The 21,591-nt window shown below is 39.0% G+C and overlaps 1 long non-coding RNA gene across 2 annotated transcripts in view; it reads right to left on the bottom strand.

Moving 5' to 3' along the window:
• LOC139592154 (uncharacterized) overlaps nucleotides 1–21,591 on the bottom strand; it is a 178,646-nt gene that overhangs the window by 41,538 nt on the left and 115,517 nt on the right. The gene's annotated exons all lie outside the window — the stretch shown is intronic.

The following is a 21,591-nucleotide window of genomic DNA, read 5'->3' as shown; positions in this document are numbered from 1 at the left end:
GTTAATGATGAGGCTTAATAAGAAAGAAGAGATTAAAAAAAATCTAATCCATATAGTGTTTCTACAGTTTGCTTATTCTCTTGCTTTCTACATCTCTTTTCAATATTCCATTTCTCTTGTGATTGTTATGACTTTGATGCACTTAGATATCAGGCTTTCTTCTAGGCCTTTTTTATGTTAGACTTATGGATTACTTTTTCTCATGCTATATGGACAATATTTGTTTTCCCATAACTTCCCTGTTCTTTATTCTACCCACTTTTTTTTTTCTGCTCCTGTCTTGCTACATGTCTCTCCAAAATTCTGTGACACTTACTGCCTTCTAGTGACTGCTTTATTTGTTCGTCTTCCTTTTCATTTCTATTCCCAATGTTCATTCTACTCCTTTCTCTCTTTGTGTCCTTCCTTATACAAGGCCTTTCTATATTTCATTTGGACTGCTTATTTCAGAATACAGTCCCTAAACACAAGTATAATAACCATAACTTTAACTCCCCCATCAACACAATTTCCTACTGAGCGAGAATTTTTCTGGTTGAATTTAGAGAATACAATTAGTTAGCCCTATTATGCAAAAATACAATCTGAAAAATCAAAGAATTACATAAAGATGAATATTAGGGTGTACCCTGGACCATCATTTTCTTCCATCCGAGATGCAATACATGGTATCACAGCTCTCTCCTGAACATCTCATTTTAATTTTGCTGAAGACCATGCCCTAAACCACTACAGTTCGTGTTTTTAAACCTGGCTTGCAGCCTCACTCCAGCACACCTTTACAGAAGACAGTATCTTTCCCTCCAGTCTTCCCAGTGGCCTTGGGAGTCGTTACTGGCAGCTGAACCATCTGCGGTGCACAAGAAGGGTCTGCTGCTGATAGGATGTACGTGCAGATGTTTTGAGGCCTGACCTGTGTGCTGGCACCTGGCTGAACTCATCCTTCTCAGAGTCTCTGCCTGCAGGGCAGGGCAGCACCCAAGAGCTTTTTCTCCTCCCTGCAGCAGCTGGGTAGCAACAGAGGCAGCTCTGGCAGTCACAAAGAACTGCAATCCTCCTTCCTGCCTGGGACTTTCAGAAACAGGTACAGCTGAGGTATGCACAAAGTGTTGTACTGTGAAGTTGGAAAGACAAGCCTGCAGTCAGTCGTGTCCTGCCTGTACTGAAAGCAACTGCCTGGAACATTCACTGCCCTCCCAGCAGTATTTCTGATTTATCTCTGTAGCTCAAGAATTCACCAGCACCCCAAGCCCATGCTGCTCCAACAAAGAACCCCCTTGCCCTTACACAGCTTCTGCCAGACAGCCTGACAGCATAAGTCTGAACTTTTCCCTACAATAAAGAAAATGCTGCCTACTCAAGCACTGCATCAAGCACTTGGCTGTGTGGGTTCCTCCTCAGTGCAACTCCTCCCGAGTTCTTCATCGGGAATTGTTAAAAATATCATTTTTGTTTCTTGCCTACTGCTTGCTCTTTGGAATTCTATTGTAGTTTTGCAAGAAGTCAGTTTGTAAGAAACACCATTAAGGGACCCTGCATGAGCTCTCTGAGTATTGTGATTTAGAAAGCCTAGACAGAGCTGAAGGACCCAGTGATAAACCATACAATCCTGGACTTTCCTAATAATCATCACTGAAAGGGGCAAACAACTTACCTTTGATATACTGAAATGCAAGAGTTTTGTGCCAGTTTTCCCCTAATAAAGCAGAGACATTAAACATACCAATAATTTTGTCTTCCAAAGTGAGCCTTATGTATCCAGCATAGCTGAGGGAAAAGGAGAGGAAATAACCTGCAACATAGATGGAACAAAGGCTCTGGAGATTTAGTGTGCAGCTTCCAATGTGAAGTGTCCTTTAGCAGTAAACCTGACTTAAAATATCCTGGGTTTTATCACCTTTGCAGCTTGGTCCTGCTTCTATACCTCACCTAGACTGCCTCCTCCATATAGAATTAAAGCAACTTTTAAGGACATGGACTGAAATAATCCAAGTTGAAAAACCCCTTGGGATGGGGAAAGTGGTAGAGTAGAGAAAGCAACAAAAATCTGATGCAAACATTTTATTATTGTCATTGTTCATCTACTACAAATTACTTTTAGGGGGGGTTACGAATCACAATTATTTTAGAAAATGCTTTGTTATTATTTATGGATTCTGTAGATTAAAGATTGTTGTTGAGACTTGCATGCTGTGATGAAAGGCTTTTGAAAATGACTTGAGAGTAGCAAAACTTCAGTAAACAGGAACTAGTTTTCAAATATGCACAGATTGAAAAAGAAGAAAGGAGGCAAGGCATTAAACACCACAGGAAAAAATGGTGCAGGTTTTAGATTTGGAATTCCACAATGTCATAAATTTCTTCACACTGCAGGAATGAGTTCTTGCCCCGAGGAAAACAGCCACAGTGGGTAACATCTCACATGTAGCCAAGAGTGGGGTGACACTTCCTAAATATTCAAACTATGATGGATTTCTCCAAAATAAAAGTAGCCAAGTAACAGGTTTCTGGATGACCATAGAGCCCCAAAGGCTACCTGTGAAATGACACAAGACACTGGGGGAATGAGCACTTCTTCCCATGGAAAAGGGGCCACTGTTTGCCGACACTTGCATGTGGCAAAAGTGGGGTGCAATAGCCTAAATGAGAAAATTTGGAAGAAATTCTTTCAAAAAAAGGTGCAATATACTAGAACCTTGGCTGCACATGGGACCACAAAAACTACATCTGAGCTGACACCCAGACCCTGGGGAAAGGAGTTCCTTTTCCCATGGAAAAAAGCTTCCATTTGCAGCCACTTGCACTAGACCAAAGTGGGGTTCTGACCTAAAAATTTGAAAACTTTGCAGGATTTCTCCCAAAACAAAGCTTCAAGCAACTAGGACCCTGCCTGCCCTTCAAGCCCCAAATGCCACCTCTGAGCTGATACTCATACCCTACAGAAATGAGCTCTTTTTCCCATGGAAAATGGCCTCCGTTTGCAGTCACTCACTCCAGCCAACAGTGGGGTGCCAACCTAAAAATTTGAAAACTTTGCAGGATTTCTCCCAAACCAAAGCTACCAGCAGGTTGGACTCTTTTCTGCCTTTTGAGCCCCAAATTTTGGCTTTGATCTGACCCTGAGAAGCTGGGTGAATGACATTTTCTCCCCATGGAAAATGGGCACTCTTCTCATTCTCTCTCATGGTGCTGTAAATGCCACACTGACTGCAATTTTGCATTTTTGTCAATTTTTTGGGAAGGCCTGGAATTTCTTTTAATTTCTCTTTTGCCTTCTCTTTAAGTAGCTTTTGATTTTGCAGTGTGTCTACCTGTTTTCCTTCCCTGTAAAGATTTAGAGACCGTACTGCAAATCACTAGCTCCTTATCGGAAGGAAAACTACTTTCAGAAGTTTGAAATGTGTATGAGATATTTAGCAAGCAATAAATATTTAGGATATTTATTTCAGGTATAAATATTTAGGAATACTTAGCTCCAAATCATTCTCACTGCAACAAGAGGTCTAAAGGGCAAGTGTTTTTTCAGTATATTACAAGACAGTTTCATATATATTTAATGGATTTTGCTAATTTGACCAGACATCAGATTAAGAGGACCAGTGACACAAAAGTGTTGCAGCTGTCCAAGAACTTAGGTGCTTTTTAGACAATTTGAATGTGGAGGATTGGGCAATGTAGGTAATTTTTTTTTGCCTTTCATTCCCCTTTCCTTTATTGCACCTTTACTACAACTTGATATGGCATTAGAAGGATGCTTTATTATTTCATCTGTTTCTTGGCACTGACTGAACCTTGACTTACTCAAAATGTCTCTCTTGTGGAAGTAGGGAGAAGAAAAGGGCATGCTGGAGGTTTTATAAAGATGCAGGCTCACAGACTAGGCACAGGAGAAAGAGCAGCTTGCTGCCAAGATTTAGGCTGCAGCAGCCTGAAGGAAGGCTACGATGAGGGAAAAAGTGAGAGTAGGCACCAACGTGTATTCTGAGCGAGGCAGTGAGTGACAGATGGCAGTGTCAGCCTTGCCCCAAGGAACAGGAACAAATATTGCCATGAGACTTCCCAGGGGCTCGTGGCAGCCACAGCCATGCCTGAGCCTGATGGAAGGGGAGTCTTATCAAGACTGCTATCTATTTTTCTATTTTGTTTTTCCAGGGTGACCTCCACAGCATGATGGTTCCAGCCTAGGCTTGAAACCAGAGTTCTGATACCAAGACATGTATAGTTACATGACATACCATAAAATAAGGTAATTTGTAAGTCTATAATACAAAAGAGGATTATGGATCACTATACTTCAAGAGGAAATTCATGGATATACCTCCCTGACATATCAATTTGGAGCCCATGCCTCTGGATGACTTTTCCCTCCCTTTTCTTTCCTCCAAGCATGGATGTCCTTTCGAGGAAGCCATAATAAAACTAATTTCTACCATCACCAAGGGCAGTGCAGATGAAAAATGAGAATACAAGTTGAAATGAACATAAATATTAGATGCTAAAATACATCACTGTTCAGAATGCAGTAGGGACTGAGCACTGTGTAGTCCTCCATATATTCTGTAGCTTGTGACAAAGTCATTTCTGTTTCTTTCAGGAAGATAAATAGGTCATAGAGTTCAACTATATAATCAGTTAACATGTATAAGGTATAGGAGAGAGTAGCATTTTCTCTTCCTATATCAATCTTTATAGAAACAAATAAAGCCTAAGAACTTCCAAACTTTCAAATGCCAAATGAACCCCAGAATCAGAGTTTAGACACAAAATCAACAAAATTCTGTTACCAAAAAAGGGGAAAGAAAATTAAAGATCAAATTTAAGAGCTTGATTTTCATGATTCAATGTCTATAGCATGAAGTGGAACCTTTCAAGTTGTTATTTATTACCTGTGAGACCGGAGAGTCTTACAATGGCACTCAAAGTGAAATGATGTCTATCAGGATTTTGTTGCTTTGGACCTAAAAATAAGGTCTATCCTTCATATTAATTTCAGTTAACATTTAATTCTGACTATGGCACATGTATGGGATTGAGTTCCAAAAAGCCAATTAAAAAAATATTGACCTGTGATGTATATTTTTTTGCCAAGTAAAATGTATCTTAATTATGTGAAAGCTTTTAATCTGTCTTACTGAACTACCTGTTACAAGTATTCATTGTCTTTTCATAATGTGATTTGGAAAAAACAATTAAAAGCTTAAAAAGAACATCCAAACTTATAATTTGACCCATAAATGGATCATATTAATTTCTTATCTAAATTTACTTCAATGTTTCTATAGTACACCAGCATATACAAGAGGTTAGAAGAAAGTAAGTTTGGAATAAGGATACTTATAGCAAAAATTTCCGATTTCCATACTCACTATAGTATGAAGAATATTCATATACTTGAATATATATATATACTATAATATACTTTGTTTTTATTTCTTTAGGTATAATTACTCTGGAAGATATTGTCATGTAGGAGAAAATACAAAGATAAACATGTTTAGGATGAAGAAGAGAGAATTTGCAGTATCATTTTCTTTGTGATTTATTTCACTATCAAAGGGAACTTTTCTAGAAAAGGAAAGGGAGCTGAAGATCTATGCCAGCATCCTCAGATTATCCTAAGGAAAAAAATACAGCATGCACATGGGTGCTCATGAAATTCAACAAGGCTAAAGATGGGTCTGCCTTAGGGCAGGTTTTTTGGATATATCTGGACTCAGTAGCAGCATGAGTGCCAAGGTCCTTGGGTGTCCATGGTTTCTGTCTGAATCTTCTGGTAATAAATACATTTAAGTAATCTAGTTGTTTGCATAAGGCAAATAAGCTGTGCCACTCTTTCCTGTGCTGGATAGCACTTTCTATATTTTGGAAGTAGAGAAGATTATTAGAGTAAAGAGGATCACTTAGGAATGAGACTCATAATAATGTAAAGAAAAAGTCCAGATTCTGGCCCATAATTATAGTTTTTAATGGGATTGCATGACACATTCAGGTGAAATAGGAGCTCACAAACCATCAGCCAAACTTTGCTCTGCTGCCTTGTGTGCCTTTGCTTGTGTAGATGACGGCAGCCTCAAACTCTGTCACTATAGTAGGCTCTGCCAGCTCCAAAATTCTTTAAAAATTAAAAACCTATTCAACCAGAAATTGAGCAGGTTTTTTTTAACTGCTTTGGTCTGTTAAAGCTTTCCTGAACCAATTCATTTAACCCTACTCTCTAGGTAGAATGAGACCCACAAGGAAAAAGGTGTCTGGGAAGGTTTGGATGAGACCACTTTAAATACAAAGTGACACTCAGTGTTAAAAGTAGGGATAGAAAATTAGGCTAAAAGCAAAATATGATAATAATGGACAATGATAAATTATGTGAGGAAATATAACTACAAATGTGCGCAAATTTAGGTAAATAGAATAAAAAAACCCTAAACCCTGATATCTACTCAAAACTTCATTGCATCAATTCATGGATATTATGTGAACCTGATCTTTCAGTTTTTAAACCTGTTCTCAGCTGTAACAAGAACAGAAGGGTTTTTTGAGGTTTTTTGTTTTTAGATTATTACACCACAAGTGTTAAATGGAAAGATGACTTGAGAAGAATTCGATTAAATTAAAGAGTCCCCTAAATTGTATTTGCATGGAGGAAATACATTTTACCATAACAAGTTGCTTTCACAACATGTGTAGCAAGAAGTTTGTGGAAGTGTATGCTGCAGCAATGTTGGATGTCAAAATCCCTTCACTACTCTTCACTACTGCTGTTGGTTTATAAACAAAAACCAGCCAGCCCACTTGAATAAAGGAGTATTTAGAATTCATCACTCGTTGCTGACCCTTATCAACCCAGGTGACTGATAACTGAGGTTATCTCTAACTGTGTCCAAGGTGTAATTACGTGTAAGGTGATAGTGATAGTGTCTTGCTCTTCAAATAATCTAATAATTGGCAATTTAAATGGGGCTGGGGTGTGGAAAGAGCTCCAGGCAGAGCAATGGTGGTCTCTTTGTGGTTAGAAGTACGGAACAAATGAGTGTGTTCATACCTCTGAATCCCAAGCCTAAGCAGCAGTTTCCAAGCTGCAAACCAGATGGGGTTGCAGGACTTTGTAGGGAAGCTTTTGAGTTCTGCCACTCTTTTCCTCAGTGTCCCCATTGAGCCACACTGGCCTCACCAGGTGACAGCATTTCTCAGGAGGCTGCAGACCCAAACTGACACCGGGACACCCCAGCAGCTGGTTCTTGACAGGAACACAGCAGCACATCACAACTACTTCACCTTGCTTCAATAATAAAAATGCTATCTATGCTTGCTTCACCCCTCCCCATTATTGCAATAAATGAGGAATTTAGGATTCCTGCTTTACATCCATGGACGTTTTTCAGCTCACATTGTCAAAACAGGGACTCAGCAGTGAGGAAGGCTGTTTGCATAAATGATAATAACAATAAAATCTAGGTCAAGCTGTAATGCAGATTTTATTTACATATTGCAGGTTTCCTCTCACTCAAAAACTGCCAGGGGTCTGGAGTTGTGGCTAAGATGACAAAGGGAGTGCAAAGGAAGGCCGCTAGCAACCATCATATCTCTGTAAAAACCAAACAACCAAGAACCCAAAACTATGGTTGAGATATGACATGTGTGAGAGCATTTATCATGAGAGTTGTAACTGAATTATAATTGGAGGGAAGAGAAGGGAGAGAGGTCCTCAGGACAGGGGCAACCTGCATCCAACACGAATAATGGAACACAAGTTTTCCCCTTTCTGCTACCCACATACTCTTCACACAGTTTTCCCTCCAAGCAACTCCACCTTATCAAGCAAGCATTTCTCAGTATTGGCTGATCAGTGGCTCTAGATAAGAAGCACCTGAATTTTTGAAGACCAGCCCCTGGACTACATTTTAAGATCATTCAATCCTTGTAAGAGCAGTGAAATGTTGAGATTACATAGGATGCCTTTGAGGTCTAAGCTATGAAAAAGCCCACAGCAAGCTGGCATCTGGGAAAAATCATCTTCTGGTAACCCAAACAGAGGGATACACAGGGAATATACATATTTTTACAGTTCTCATTCATAACTTTGGCTATCAAGACCTCTCAGTTTTGAATAGCTAAGTTTTTTACCAAAACTTTAACAAAAACTGAAAAATAACTATTCTGCTGTGTGTGCAGACATACACATTTTACTGAACAGATGCCTGTAGCTTCTTAGGCAGATAATATTCATAGAATTACAATTGTTGGGATTTAAAGTAATTTGTGTGCACTCCTAAATGGTGTGAGGAATAGAATAATAGAGCATAACACATTCCTCATTGCCTATGTGTCAATGTGACAATGTCACTCATTCACATACTCACTAATTGGTTCACGTATTCCTAAGTTAATTCCTAAGACTTTTTAGAAATGAAAATGCATATACAGTTAAAATTTTAAACTTTGTATTTGTTTAGGATATTCACCTACCATATATTACAAAGCTTGATTATTTCAATTGTAAAAAAAAAAAATAAAAAAATACTGCATTTACCATCTGCCCCTAAAATAATCATCATTGTTCTACTTATGAGACTCTGAGACTCACAGGGTCACAAAGGAAAATACAACAGAAGGAAAATAAATTGATTATTATATTCCGGACCATACCAAGAAAAAAGACTTTCTTTAGGAGAAAGTAATTTGGCTGCCTTTTTAAACATCCACTCAAATTTTCCTCACAGGAGCATCCTGAAAAATGTACAGATTCACTACATTTCAGAAACCAACTGATTTTCTAACCAAACACATCAGGCAAGGCAAACACACACATACATTATTATTTATAATCCAGTATTCCTGAAAGCATCAATCTTGATGAGTCCTTCACTCTGCTCTTTGTATCTTGGTAGTAACAGTTCATCAACAGAAGAGTGACCAATATAAATAAATCAAGACAGAAAACAAATGACCCTAAAAAGAGACTCTGCCCTCTTCATCTTGAATCTGTGAGAGCTGAGTGATGGAGAGCTGGACACAATAAAAGATTTAGCACTGCAAAGCTGGGCTACGAGGAGCACCAGCCTCTCAGTCTGAAACTGCAATTCAAAAGCAGACACCAGCTACTTCTTCACCCTGAAGGGACCTGTTCTCCCCATAACTGAGAATCCCCTAAGCACCAAGGCTCATACTTCTACAGGTACATCTGCTGCTGCTGCTGCTCTCCTCAAACACAGCACTGAACCCTGCTCAGTCCTTCATTACCAAAGCATGTAAAAATATATATATATTCTGGTGATATATATATATATTCTTTAGGCTCTGGATGCAAGCTGGACAAAGAGGCCTTTTTACAATGCTGGGTGAAGCTCCAAACCGAGTACTCACCTGTCACTGACAAGGTCTTCCCTCCTCCCCTCCATAGCAGATCTCCCTGTTGGCAGTTCAGCTGCTTTTGGTTCAACTCTAAGTTCCTCTGCCCTTCCCACACCTTGTTCAGGAAGCTGAGGCACTCGGCATTAAATGATGAAGTTGAGGAGCCTTTTTCCTTTTAGTCCTTAAAACAGAACCCCACAACGGATGCAATTCCCAAGCTCCTAATAGAATATTTTATTAATATCTTATTTTAATATGACCTTCTTTTATCTCAGGTAATTTCAAGCCTACTTTTTTGCTGAAAACTTTCGGAATTATTAGTTTTTAGGAAGAAAGACACTTAAAATATTTTTTTAATAGCAACATTAGTTTTCAAGTATTTTCTGCTCACTTGCCTCCAGTTCTAAGTGCCATTCCAAAAAATGGAAGGACAAAGATGGGATCCATGGATCCATTCTTAATTTAATTCAGGTAATCAATCATTTTAGCACAGTTAAACAGTAAAAATGTACAGAGGGATAAAGGCACCACAGAAAAAAGGTGCACATCAGAATCTTATTCCCAGTCTTTCCATATCTCATATTTCAGAATTTGTTGCAGCACACAGAAATAATTTGCACTGGTAGCACCTTCTCTGAGCACAGCAGTCACAGAAGTAGCAGTGCCATTGACAGGACAGGAGAGACACTTGGCCAAAGTCTAGACTGAAGCTGAAAAGTGAACTTGTGCTCTTGGCAGAGCAAGGTGTGATTTCCCAGAGGACAAGTACTGCAGCATCACAAAAATAACAGTTTCATGAGGGATTCTCAAACTCAGGAAAAAAATTATTGGCAGAATGAAAAAAGATTGAAAAAAAGATTGAAAATACACCTGTGGTAAAAGAGGACTAATTTTGAATTCATTGCATGACAATGGATGGAGCCCTGTTACCTGGCCTGTTTTGAGGCGAATACAGCACAATTTTACCTGCTGCTCTAAGCTCTATCCTCTCACAGGAGTCACATGGCTTTGCTTGTCCTTCAGGCAGAAAACAGTCTGCATACTGTTCAAAGATCAGACGCTGCTGAAATCTTACGAATTAATGGTTTAATTCTGCCAAGCTACCCTTGAAGAGACTTTCATTTCATGGAGGAATTTAAAAGGGGTTTGCTCTTTTTGAAATATTTTGTTTGGTTAAGAAAAAAGCACTTTCACACATCCATTGCAGTACCAGGGCACTTAGCAACTCCTCTAGTGGGTCTTTACCCTCTGTCTAGAAATAATACAGCTATCAAACTTCAATGCTTTTATTTTGTGTTGAATTTTTGGCCTCTCTGAGCACTGTTGTATGCTGTAATAACATATATTGAACTAAGCATTGCTGAAGTTTATTATGGACATGCACACAGTGTTGTCTCCCATTTTCCTTAGAGCAAACTAAAATATTTTAAATTAATTCCAATCAAAATATTTTTTATTTTCCTTTTCATTCTTCAAGGGAAAAGAAAACAAATTAATTTGTTTTGGGTTGAAATATGTGTCTAAACCATGGTGTCACATTTTAACTTGAGGGAATGGCATGAAGCTGTGTCAGGGTAGGTTTAGGGTGGATATTAGGAAAAGATTTTTCACTCATGAGGTGTTTGGGCACTGGCACAGGCTCTCCAAGGCAGTGGTCACAGCACCAAGCCTGGCAGAGTTCAAGAAGAATTTGGACAATGCTCTCAGGCATGAGGTGGTTCTTGGGGTGTCCTGTGCAAGGCCAGGAGTTGGACTCAATGATTCTCATGGATGATCCAGCTCAGGATATTCTATGATAACCCCAGTTGGCAACTGAGTTGACTCCCTCCCTCCACAGTGGGACTGGGGAGGGAATCAGAAAAGTTATCTTGAGAAGACTCATGGGTTGGGACAAAGACAGCTTAGCAGGTAAAGCAAAGGCCACACACACAAGCAAGGCAGAACAAAGAATTCCCTCAGCACATCTCATGGGCAAGCAGGTGCTCAGCCATGCCAGGAAAGCAAGGCTTCATCACATGAAAAGGCTACTTGGAAAGACAAACACCGTCACTCCCATCAACTTTCACGTAAAGAAGACTAAAATGTCCAGGCACATTTAACTTGAAAAGTAATGCTCCAAAGCTTTCTGGAAATGCACTTAATTTATGTCACTGTTCTTCTGCTTTACTGAAAGGTAAGTGAGCATATAAATAGTGAAATTCTTAAAAAAATCTAAACCAAAACATGGTCTAGAGCATGGCCTTTTAGAATACAGATAATCTTCAGCCTGCAAAGCCATACAGGCAGCCTGCAAAACTGCTGTTCAGAGGTTCTGGTGCTCCTGAACATTGGTGTTGCAATAGTTATAAACCACAGCATGGTGTCCACCTTGGAACCAGCACTTATTCAAGCAACTTTTAGCAGCTGAGTAGGAACTGAGAACTGTGGGAAATGGATTTGTAGAGTTCTCAGGGCCTGACAGAAGACCCATACAGTGTGTATGTGTATGCAACTTTGAGATAAGAAACGCTGACTTAGAAATGCTATAGAATAGGACAGATGTTTTTGAGAGAGAAATGGAGCTAGAAAAATGTTTTAAAGGATGGCCTTGCAAATAAGACTAGATACTTTGGAGAAATAGAACTATGAAAGATGTATTGTTCTAGGACCCATGAGGGGTAATTTTACATGATTGGTTCTAAGTTATTTACAGTATGGTGTGATAAAAAGCCCATAAGCTAAGAAATGCTTATAGTGTTTCATAAGAAAATTAAGAAATTGTAAGAGCCAATTAAGAAATAGGTGGCTTCTGATTGTGATAATTATAACATCTGTGTAAATTATAACATCTGCATTGTGTCATCGTTCTCATGGGACTGAAAATGGAATTAAAAGTTTTTAAAACGCCTCTCAGTTGCCCCATCTGTGGGTCAGAAAAGGGTATAGTCTGGCAAAGAGCAACCTCAAAAACCACAGGTTACTTTCCATGAAGTCCTATAATGCCATGGGGAGAGAGTAGGAGGAGAATCGCCAGGCCAAAGCACCAGTTCAATTCTGAGCAAAGAGTTTTGCCTGACCCAGCAGGCCCGTGAGGTGAACAACAGCCTCAGACAAATACGGGGCATTTGTGCCATTTCCATACACATGCAGCCATCCTACCTCTCAATACGAATTCATACTAAAGTCCTAACAAACTCAGAGACATGACAGAAACAGCTCATACTACCACATCCAAATGGAAAATGGGGACCTGATTTTCCTAGGTTTTGGACAGTTACTAATGTCCTTATATATTTATATAGTATTTAATACAAGCTCACTACGATCCTAGAGTCAAGCATGATTGATCATTGTGAATTACGTGTTAATAATGATTAACTGCAATGATTAACTGCTGCTGTTCAAGTCAGTGACAACTATAGTTGTCATTGATATGTTAATTTGCAACACTGTAAAAATGATGATGGACTAAATTGACTTAAATTACTTTAACATAACCTATACTCTGTTTTAATTATTGTAAAACCTGTTCTTACAGTTCTATAAATAACTTGCTGGAATTCATGTCAAGCCCCATTCTCCTCATTCCTATGTTATTAGCAGAGCTTGTTGAAGTTGAAGTCAAAATATATAGCTAAGATAATTTATCCATAACAATATATTAACGTTCTTTTCTATTATTTAGGAGATTGAAAGGAAACAGTTTAATTCAAAATCCTTGAATAGCCCCAGCAGAAGGAATTTTCACATTACCTGACTGGATGAGAGCTACCCACAATTGCAACCCAGAGGGAATGTGACGACTCCTGTAAAAGGCAGCTGCTGCAGTAATTGAGACAGTTACCAAAAGCTTGAAGTTTCCCTGCCTTGCAGGATAGTGAGGGCAAGCAGGACACCGATGCTGCCCAGCTGGTCAGAGGGGCTGCCTGAGGCCTTGGCCCCCACTGCCTTTGGCAGCTGATCCCTTCTGCTCAGCCTTTTCTTCCTACACCAAGCTATTTCACCTTTTTTTGTCCCCAAACCATACCAATTGCTCTGGTGGAAATGAGAGCTGAGGTCTCTCAAAAACCCAGCACAGAGAGCAGCAATGAAATGAGGAGATGAACAACAATCATTAAAAAAAAAAATCAAAAAATCAACTAACCCTCTCAGTGGTTGGAAAACTAAGAAAAAAAATTCTTAATAACATGTAGTGATAAACCAAGAATAGGTTTATTTCCTTCTTTTAGCTTTTGTTTACTATGAGCCTAGAACTCTAGGCTCCTAATAAACAAAAGGTAAAAGAAGGAAACTGTGGCAACATGTCTCACTAGCTAAATTCAAAATAATTAAGGACCATCTGAAGATTCCTTTCCCAATATCTACAAACTGAAAAATAAAATATAATCATGGAGTTATAAATAAAAAATAAAGGCCTATTAACCATATGTTTCAAAACTATTAAGTGTCTGTCCTTCTGATTTGTACTTAGAGGAGAGATCTATCTTCTGATTTAAATACCCCTAGCTATACTGATTGTAAAAAGCCAGCTTTAATATTCCATGTACAACTACTCAGAGGTAAAATAAAATAAAAATATTAAGCTATTCACAGGCTGCGGAAATTATAACCCCCATTCAAGATTTGGCTGGTTTGCAAAGTGTACCCTTTATAGATTTCACAGTATTTCCAAATTACAGTCAGTTCAGTGAAGGTCACCAACAAAATTTGAGCATATCACAATTTCAGTTACCAAAGACATTATTGAAATGTTGACAGCATATGTTACAAACATTGATCAATAAATTTTAGTAGAGGTCTTATTACATGCATGTAACTCAACTGATTATTACTTTTCAGTAGTAATTGGTAGATTCATAGTCTTTTCCACATTAAGGAAGGTCATGTGGGGTCGGATGAAAAAGTGTCAGATGCTTTGTGTAGCCAGGGCTATTGGAGCACACAGTGACCCTTTCAGAAATGGAATACAGAAAATGCAGAAAGTTCTGTTTGCTCTTGAACAGCCCACAGCAATGATGTTGGGTGCCTGGCCCCAGTGCCAAGCCTACAGCTTACTTCTCAAATTTCCAGATGCCCCAGATTTGGATCCTGCCTTGTAAAGAAACTAATTTTTTGCTATTGTGCCTTCAGGAAGAAAATATTTAGCTCTTGACTGTAATATCTATAATTTTTGTTTGCTTTGTTCTCCTGCTTCTATGCAGGCTTTTTTTTTTTTTCCTCTTTTCATTTCTAACACAGTGATTGTACTATTTTTATACAATTACCTGAGCCAAGATAGCTTAGCTTGACAGATTATTAATGCTCAGAGTATCTTTTCTAAAGTGCACTAAAAGCTATTGACACGCCAAAGCACTGACTACACACACACAGAGAAACGTAATTCCAAATCATTGCAGATCCCTGGACTCCCATTTACAAAGGACTCTCACTTGCTCTCATTTTCTGCTGTTGTACCTTTTCCTCTCAGGCTTTATTAATCAACACTCCCATTGGGGTCAAATATCAAAGCCTGACCGCCCTAAGGCAAGCTACCATGTAAATGTGGTGTTTGAAGAACAAAACAGGGGAGGGTTAAGCCAGTCAGGTGCCTCAAGATTAGGCTTACTAAATTCAGCAGTGCCAAAAGGACAGAGGTCAACAAGGGCTTTTACATCTCCCTAAGTTTTATAAACCCAACATTTTCTTGTGCTTGAAATGTGACAAATCATTTTTATTGTGGTTTCCAAAATCAGCAAGCATCAATAGTTTGGGAGATGTGGTACTGCTGTAATTATAATTTATTTTTGCTTCTGTCACTGTAGCTTACGAGAGCTCAGGTGCTAAGCCATCATTGTGCTGTGCTAATTTGTGTTTGGACATAAGGAAAAACCAGAGCTCCTGGACACAAGAAAGCCCAATGGTTAACAAATCCAAGTGCTGTTCTGACTCGCCATAAATAGGAGGAAATTTTGTAGGTAAAAAGTTTCCTACGTTCAAGAGACCTTGCCATGTGTAACACTGTTTTCCAACCAGCTCTAATGATAAGAACCTCTTCCTGAACCCAGCAAGGCCTTGGTGCAGCTTCAGGATGTGACACTGCATGGAAAAACAGGGCACAACAAGACACACAAAGGCAGTGTCCCCACTCCACAGGCAGGAGCAGGGCATATAAATATGTAACTATAACAGGATATGGCAGTAGCCAGGTCCCAGACTGCTCCTTCGGCTACCCAGAGAACTTTTTCTGAGATGAGTTTGCACTAATGACACCACTGAGGATCCTGAGGATACAAAACATCATTAGCCTTACCTTGGTTTCTAAAATGAAGATGGCAGGAAGCATTTCTAGCAGTTCAGAGACTATTAACAGCTGAAGGATGTTATTGTTTTGCCACCCTGATATTTTTGCCCTCTTAATGATCCCTCCTTTGTAAGAGTTCCTTGAATTTATATTTTCAAAACAGAAGATAGTTGAGAAGTAATAAAATACCTTGTGCAGGGCATTTATAATGTCCAGAAACCCTATTATCTTGATTTCCTAAAGAATATTCAGACACATACAATAAATTGCAGTGAATTATATACATTAAAACAATTGATAATGGGCATTAGAAAGTCAAACTATTTCAGAAAGTAGGCACCTTATCCAGTAAGCTTGTTATTGCTTGCATTGGGTTGAAATGAATAACAAACTGTCTGAGGTCTCCTGTGAGCTTTAAAATACCATATTTAAAAGTACTCTATTTCCTTGGTAGGCATTTAAAACACCATATGATTCCTCAAAAGCCAGTTTGCAATACTTCATTAAAAAAACTTTTTAAATGACTGAAAACTAAAGGAGAGGCAGTAATGCTTTTATAGTTCTTTGCCATGTTAAATAGTCATCTGTTCCCTGCCTTTTACATTTACAAATATGCACTGTGACTGAGGGAAAACAGACTCTCGTCTCTGTGTGTGCACACACCTACCCAGGAAGGGCTCTACAGGTAATTTTCCTTCTGTGCTGCACCGTAAATTACATATTTATCCCTAAGATTCAGGCTTTATTTAGTCATTATCCTCTTGTTCCAAGTATTTTCCAAGGTGAAAGCAGTTCTTGACATTTGATGACCATTAACATGGTGGTGATGGTGCTGACTGGCAGAAAAACTACAGGCCTGATGTTTGCAGTGGTTTTGGCAAGCAAATAGCACTAAAAGGCGGATTTATCCTAGGATTGTCACTGGCCAAACACTGTTCAGCCTGTAGTCTGTATTTTGTCTATATGTGTTTTAGAGAGTAGGTGATGAACCCTTTCACTCAAATGTATTTCCAATAAGAGAAGACCAAGATAAAAGATTGTCAAATAAAAACAGAAGAAGTAGACCTGATCTAGTGAAAGCTGTCCCTGACCATGGCAAGCACTTTGGAACTAGATGATCTTTAAGGTCCCTTCAAACCCAAGGTGTTTTATGATTCTGTGAAATCACAGCGTGTCCAATTTCATAAGCTCATGTTTTAAAAATGCTAGACTATTCTCTATGTTAGCATGTCTACACTGAGTTTCACCTGCATATCATTACTGGGCTTCAGAATTTCTCAGTAAATTACTGCAAATTTCCAGTGAGATATAAAGGCTGCCACTATTACCCTTACCCTATGACTCACAGGGAATAGCACATGTATTTAAGCACAAACCTTCTTTTGGTTTCTGTGCTCTTCATCTCAACATCACAGACCCGTACTGCAGATTCTCAGTAGTCATAAACCAAGCACTCAGGTATTACATATCCCTGAGTCTTTCTAATATTTCATTAGCTTCTAAAACATAGTTAAATTCAAGAAAGAAAGTGCAATGAGAATTACCTGATTTGGAAAATTCAAATGCAAACACAAATAAATTTCCCATAGGAAAAAAAAAGAAAAAAGCACATATCATGTGTTCTTCAAAGGCAGGGATGGCTGCTTAGCACTGCATCTAATAATCTGTCCTAAAGACTGGTGAGGAATATAGTTTATATTTAACTGCTGAACTAAGGAAAGCATATCAATGATACAGCCATTGGTAAACAGCTCTAACATCTGAAGGCAGCTGAGTCAATTAAATCAATGGTAAAGATTATGTCTGTAAAGCATTGTATTTCCAGCGTGTAACTAATGGGAAAGGAAATCATTGTCTTCGAATGAAGAGATAGATACGATTCCTCTTAATTACACTTCATTACCCAAGAGCAGTCCTTGTGAGTGATACATAGCAAAACAGTATGCAATCAGTTCAATGTTTTATAAGTAAAAAACCACCGTGGGATATGATGCATGCTAAGAGAACATAGCATTACTGTTATCTTCTCATTTATATTTCATGACTACTGGCCCTTTCAATGATGAGATTTCCTTTCGTCTATGAATGGATGTCCTTTGATAAGGGACTACTTAATTAGTAATCAGTGATAGAAAGGATTTTTGGCATTTTGGATATTGCAGTCTTAATCTCAGTCCTTTACAGCTACAGATGAAAGGCATGCTTTAATGACTGATATGTCCCCTTTATTGGCCAAAACAAGAAGCCGGTATAAAGGAAAATTCGGATTGACCAAAAATATGTAAGGAAGAAAAAAAATTGTTAAAGAATTGTTGTCTAGTGAGCATACTTCAGTTAATTAAGAATGAAGTAGATTCTTTTTTATGATTTTTAACACTATAGAAAGTAAATTGATGAATATGCAGTGAGACAATTTTGAAAAAAAAGTTTGGGTTTTTTTTAAATTTTCCATACTTTTGTGAGTTTTCCCAATTTTAATCTGATAAAATTTTAGAAACTATACAAATTTTTTCATTGACTTTGTGATGTAGTTTGTGAATTAAGTCTCAACAGAAAAGATTCTTCCAATGACAGGAGACATAACGGGAATTTTGCCATCAGACTAATGAGACAGAGGCTGAGCCCTGTATCTGCTTTGTACCCGGTTTTTGGAAAAGGCCAGAATTGGGCATCAGGTACTTTATTCATTTGTGGACATTAAGACCTTTCATGGTTATATCAGAAGAGCAACAAAACCTAGAAGGTAATACTTCAAGTAAAGAGCTCTTTCTATCTGACAGAAGGCCGGGGAGAAAAATTACTGCTGCACTCTTCTAGTACACAATTCCTTATAATGGCTTGTCAAGCATGTGGCCATTTTTGGAGCTGGAAAGGGTCTGATCTGATTGAACAATTTTGATATTCTTATACCCTTAAATGGTTACATTTAGTCATAATTCACCCATGGATTTAGAGCAATCCCAAAGCTATTACTTCAAAGTTCTTTTGTGTTCTGGAATCAACTTGCAAAAAACTTTACCCCTGTCAATTATAAACACATGTTGCAAAACCAGAAATGAGCCCAAGGTCCTGATTAAATAATTCCTCTAATTTCAGTGAATATTGAACCAAGTTTCCAGAGAAGCCAGCACATCCAATTTCGTTAAATGAATTCTTTCCTATCACTTTTGATGGATGCATTTGTGGAGGAAGAGAAGTCCTCTAATGAGACCACAGATGTGGTGACTCTGACCTTGAGGCACTGCAAATTTAATTCTTCTAAGACCTGTCTACCAATTTTCAAGAACCAGAATCGTAGTAAGAAGTAAGGACATTTTTTTTGTGCAATTGGTTGGTTTCGAGATCTTTGACACTGTGGGTTCCATTAAAATCTTGACATATACCAGACCCTGGTATTTACATTTACAGTTTCCTTTTTGTGGTATTGCTATATGGATGTCAAAATTTTAATGATGCCCTCTGTTTTCTGAAGTGAAAGGGATGGAGCTGTCACTCGCAAGGGTAGGCAGGTCTGTTATCTGAGAAAGAAACAGCCATTCTGAAGATATTTTTCACATGAAACAGTGCTAACCTAACAGCAAGGGACAGTCTTCAAAGTGTCAGTCCATTCTTAACTCACTCTGTAGTGCCTAGATACTGTCAGAGCACAGTGTAGGATATATGACACAAAAATCTTAAAACAGCATGTGGAGGGGCTCAGCATAAGAGCTGGGCAAGACAGATACATATGTTATAATGCAACACCTCAGTGCAACAGAGCTCAGGTTCTGTATTTGTCACTGCTAGTTGTAGTCTATTTATATATATATGTGTGTGTGTATATATATACACATGTATGTATATACATCTATATATGTATATAGAGATATATATATTTCTCTACATCTACAGATATACTGTCCCCAACAGTTTAACCCCTCTTTGCTTAACTATTAACTTGAGCTCAGCTTAAACATTCATACAAATACGTGTGTGTGTATACAGTATATACATATATATATCCAGGGTCACAGAGGTGCCTGTCGAAGATATAAGCCACAAAAAAATCATCTTCATGGTTGATACCTGCAGTGTTTTGTTCCTTTTGAAATCTTCTCGCAGGCAGTGCAACTCAGTGACAGATTCAATTTTTCTGAACACCAAAACCTGGCAGCTCCATGACTAGGCTCTTGGGAATTGCAGCGGTTTGGAAGACCAGAGATATAACATCTGTCCTCTGAACATCTTTTTTCTTCTCCCTTACAGAAGCTACAAAGCGTCCTCCTACTCTTGTGTAGCAGTAACTGCTCTCATTGCCAAAATGTCCAAAGGCAGTCAGGCAAAGAGTTTAGGATAAATCCCCAGGCACTCTTAAGGGCGGAGTCCTTGAACAATGGAATTTTACAGTTCTTAGATGCCACAGTGGAATTACACTCCTCATCCTAATGGTCCCTTTGTTGCTGAAAGAGCAGGTCCAGATCTCTGAAGAAGTAATCAGACCCCAAGTAATCACAGCCTCTTATCTTTCATGACCAGTGCTTTCCCTGAGCACTCTGGAAGCAGAATTAGCAAGGGTTTAGCAGCTGTGGAGCCATTTTCTTTCTGTTTTCTTTTATAGACATATGTATAAATCAGGAAGGCTCAATTGAAAAAGGGGTGCATTTACTTCGGCATAAAAGCACTAAGAATCTGGCTTCATATGTTCTATTTACTCAGAAAAGTAGTAACCTCTCCCCAGGCATGGAGCTGGGCCAAGCTACACAGTCCTGCCAACGCACTGCCATAGAACGGGGGCTAAAATTTGGCTCTAAAAATTTAATCCCAAGGAGTAACTTGATTACTTTTAAATGCAGCTTCGTTTTCAATTATTTTTCTCAGCACGCTCTTTCCTCGCCTCCATCCGGAGCTCGAGCTGTGCCATTATGTGCCTGCGCCTGGCCGGAGGAACATGCAGACCTCCGCCAGGCAGGGGGTACCAAACCATCCTTTATCAGGATGGCACCTGACAGAGGTCCCCTCCTCCTGCCCAGGGCCTCGAGGGACCTCGGTTTAGCTGAGAGCCCACACAACGCTCGGGGAGCCCGTGGAAAAGCCGCAAACGCTGTCGCCAGGCCGTGCCTGCACGGTGCAGAGCAGGGATGGTTCAGAGCCCCACGCCGGCCGCTCACAGCACGGCACAGGCAGAGCCACGGAGAGCTGCTGGCTCCGCTCCTGGAACAGCAGAACTGCTCCAGGGGTTTTGCCTCCTGCTCGGAAACTTGCTCACGCAGGGCTGTCATTACCTCACCGTGCTGTAGTTTGTTTGACAAGCATGTTATATATGATGGAATAAAAAAAGGAATGCTGCTGATGCTCTCCTTATTGTCCTTATCAGATGACAGCGTGCACTTCTGCCGGCACTTGCCAGCACTGAGAAGGCTCAGCACTTTTCTGAAACCCCAGGACTGAATGCCAAAGTCAAACATAAACCTAATTGTCTGCATTTTGACACTCAAAGTAGAAAATGTATGTTCACCTGGTGGCCCTTAGCTCCTCAAATATCAGTAAAAAATGGGTCAGTCTGCAAAGTGAGAATATCAGCAATTCCTTCCTTTTCTGAGTTCACTTAGATCAGTGCATGGTGATATTTTATACATATAATTAAAAAAAAATCAGGCCATGTAAATTGATCCAGTGCAACTAAATATTTTAATTTTCAGGTCCTAAAAATAGATCAAGGAAGACAATGCAATATTTCTTCAGAAAACTAAATAAATATTAGTGAGATTTTGATGACATTCTTTAAATAAATTTCCTACTAAGGATAATGCCTGAAGGTCTAGCAGATAAAAAGACACAAGAAATATGTCAGGAAAATTCATACCCTGACTCAGAACTGGATTGTGAATGTAAGTAAAGTGATTTTAAGAAAGAGAAAACAACCAAAACCTCTGTGGGATGTTCTAGAAAGCCAATACAGTAATATTAAGGTATCTATCATAATTTCACAGCTATTGAGTTACAAA

The sequence above is a fragment of the Agelaius tricolor genome, unplaced genomic scaffold, assembly GCF_023055355.1.
Source record: "Agelaius tricolor isolate 1412-34295 unplaced genomic scaffold, bAgeTri1.0.p SCAF_8, whole genome shotgun sequence".
Lineage (NCBI taxonomy): Eukaryota > Metazoa > Chordata > Aves > Passeriformes > Icteridae > Agelaius > Agelaius tricolor.
This window is presented reverse-complemented; position numbering and strand designations above follow the sequence as displayed.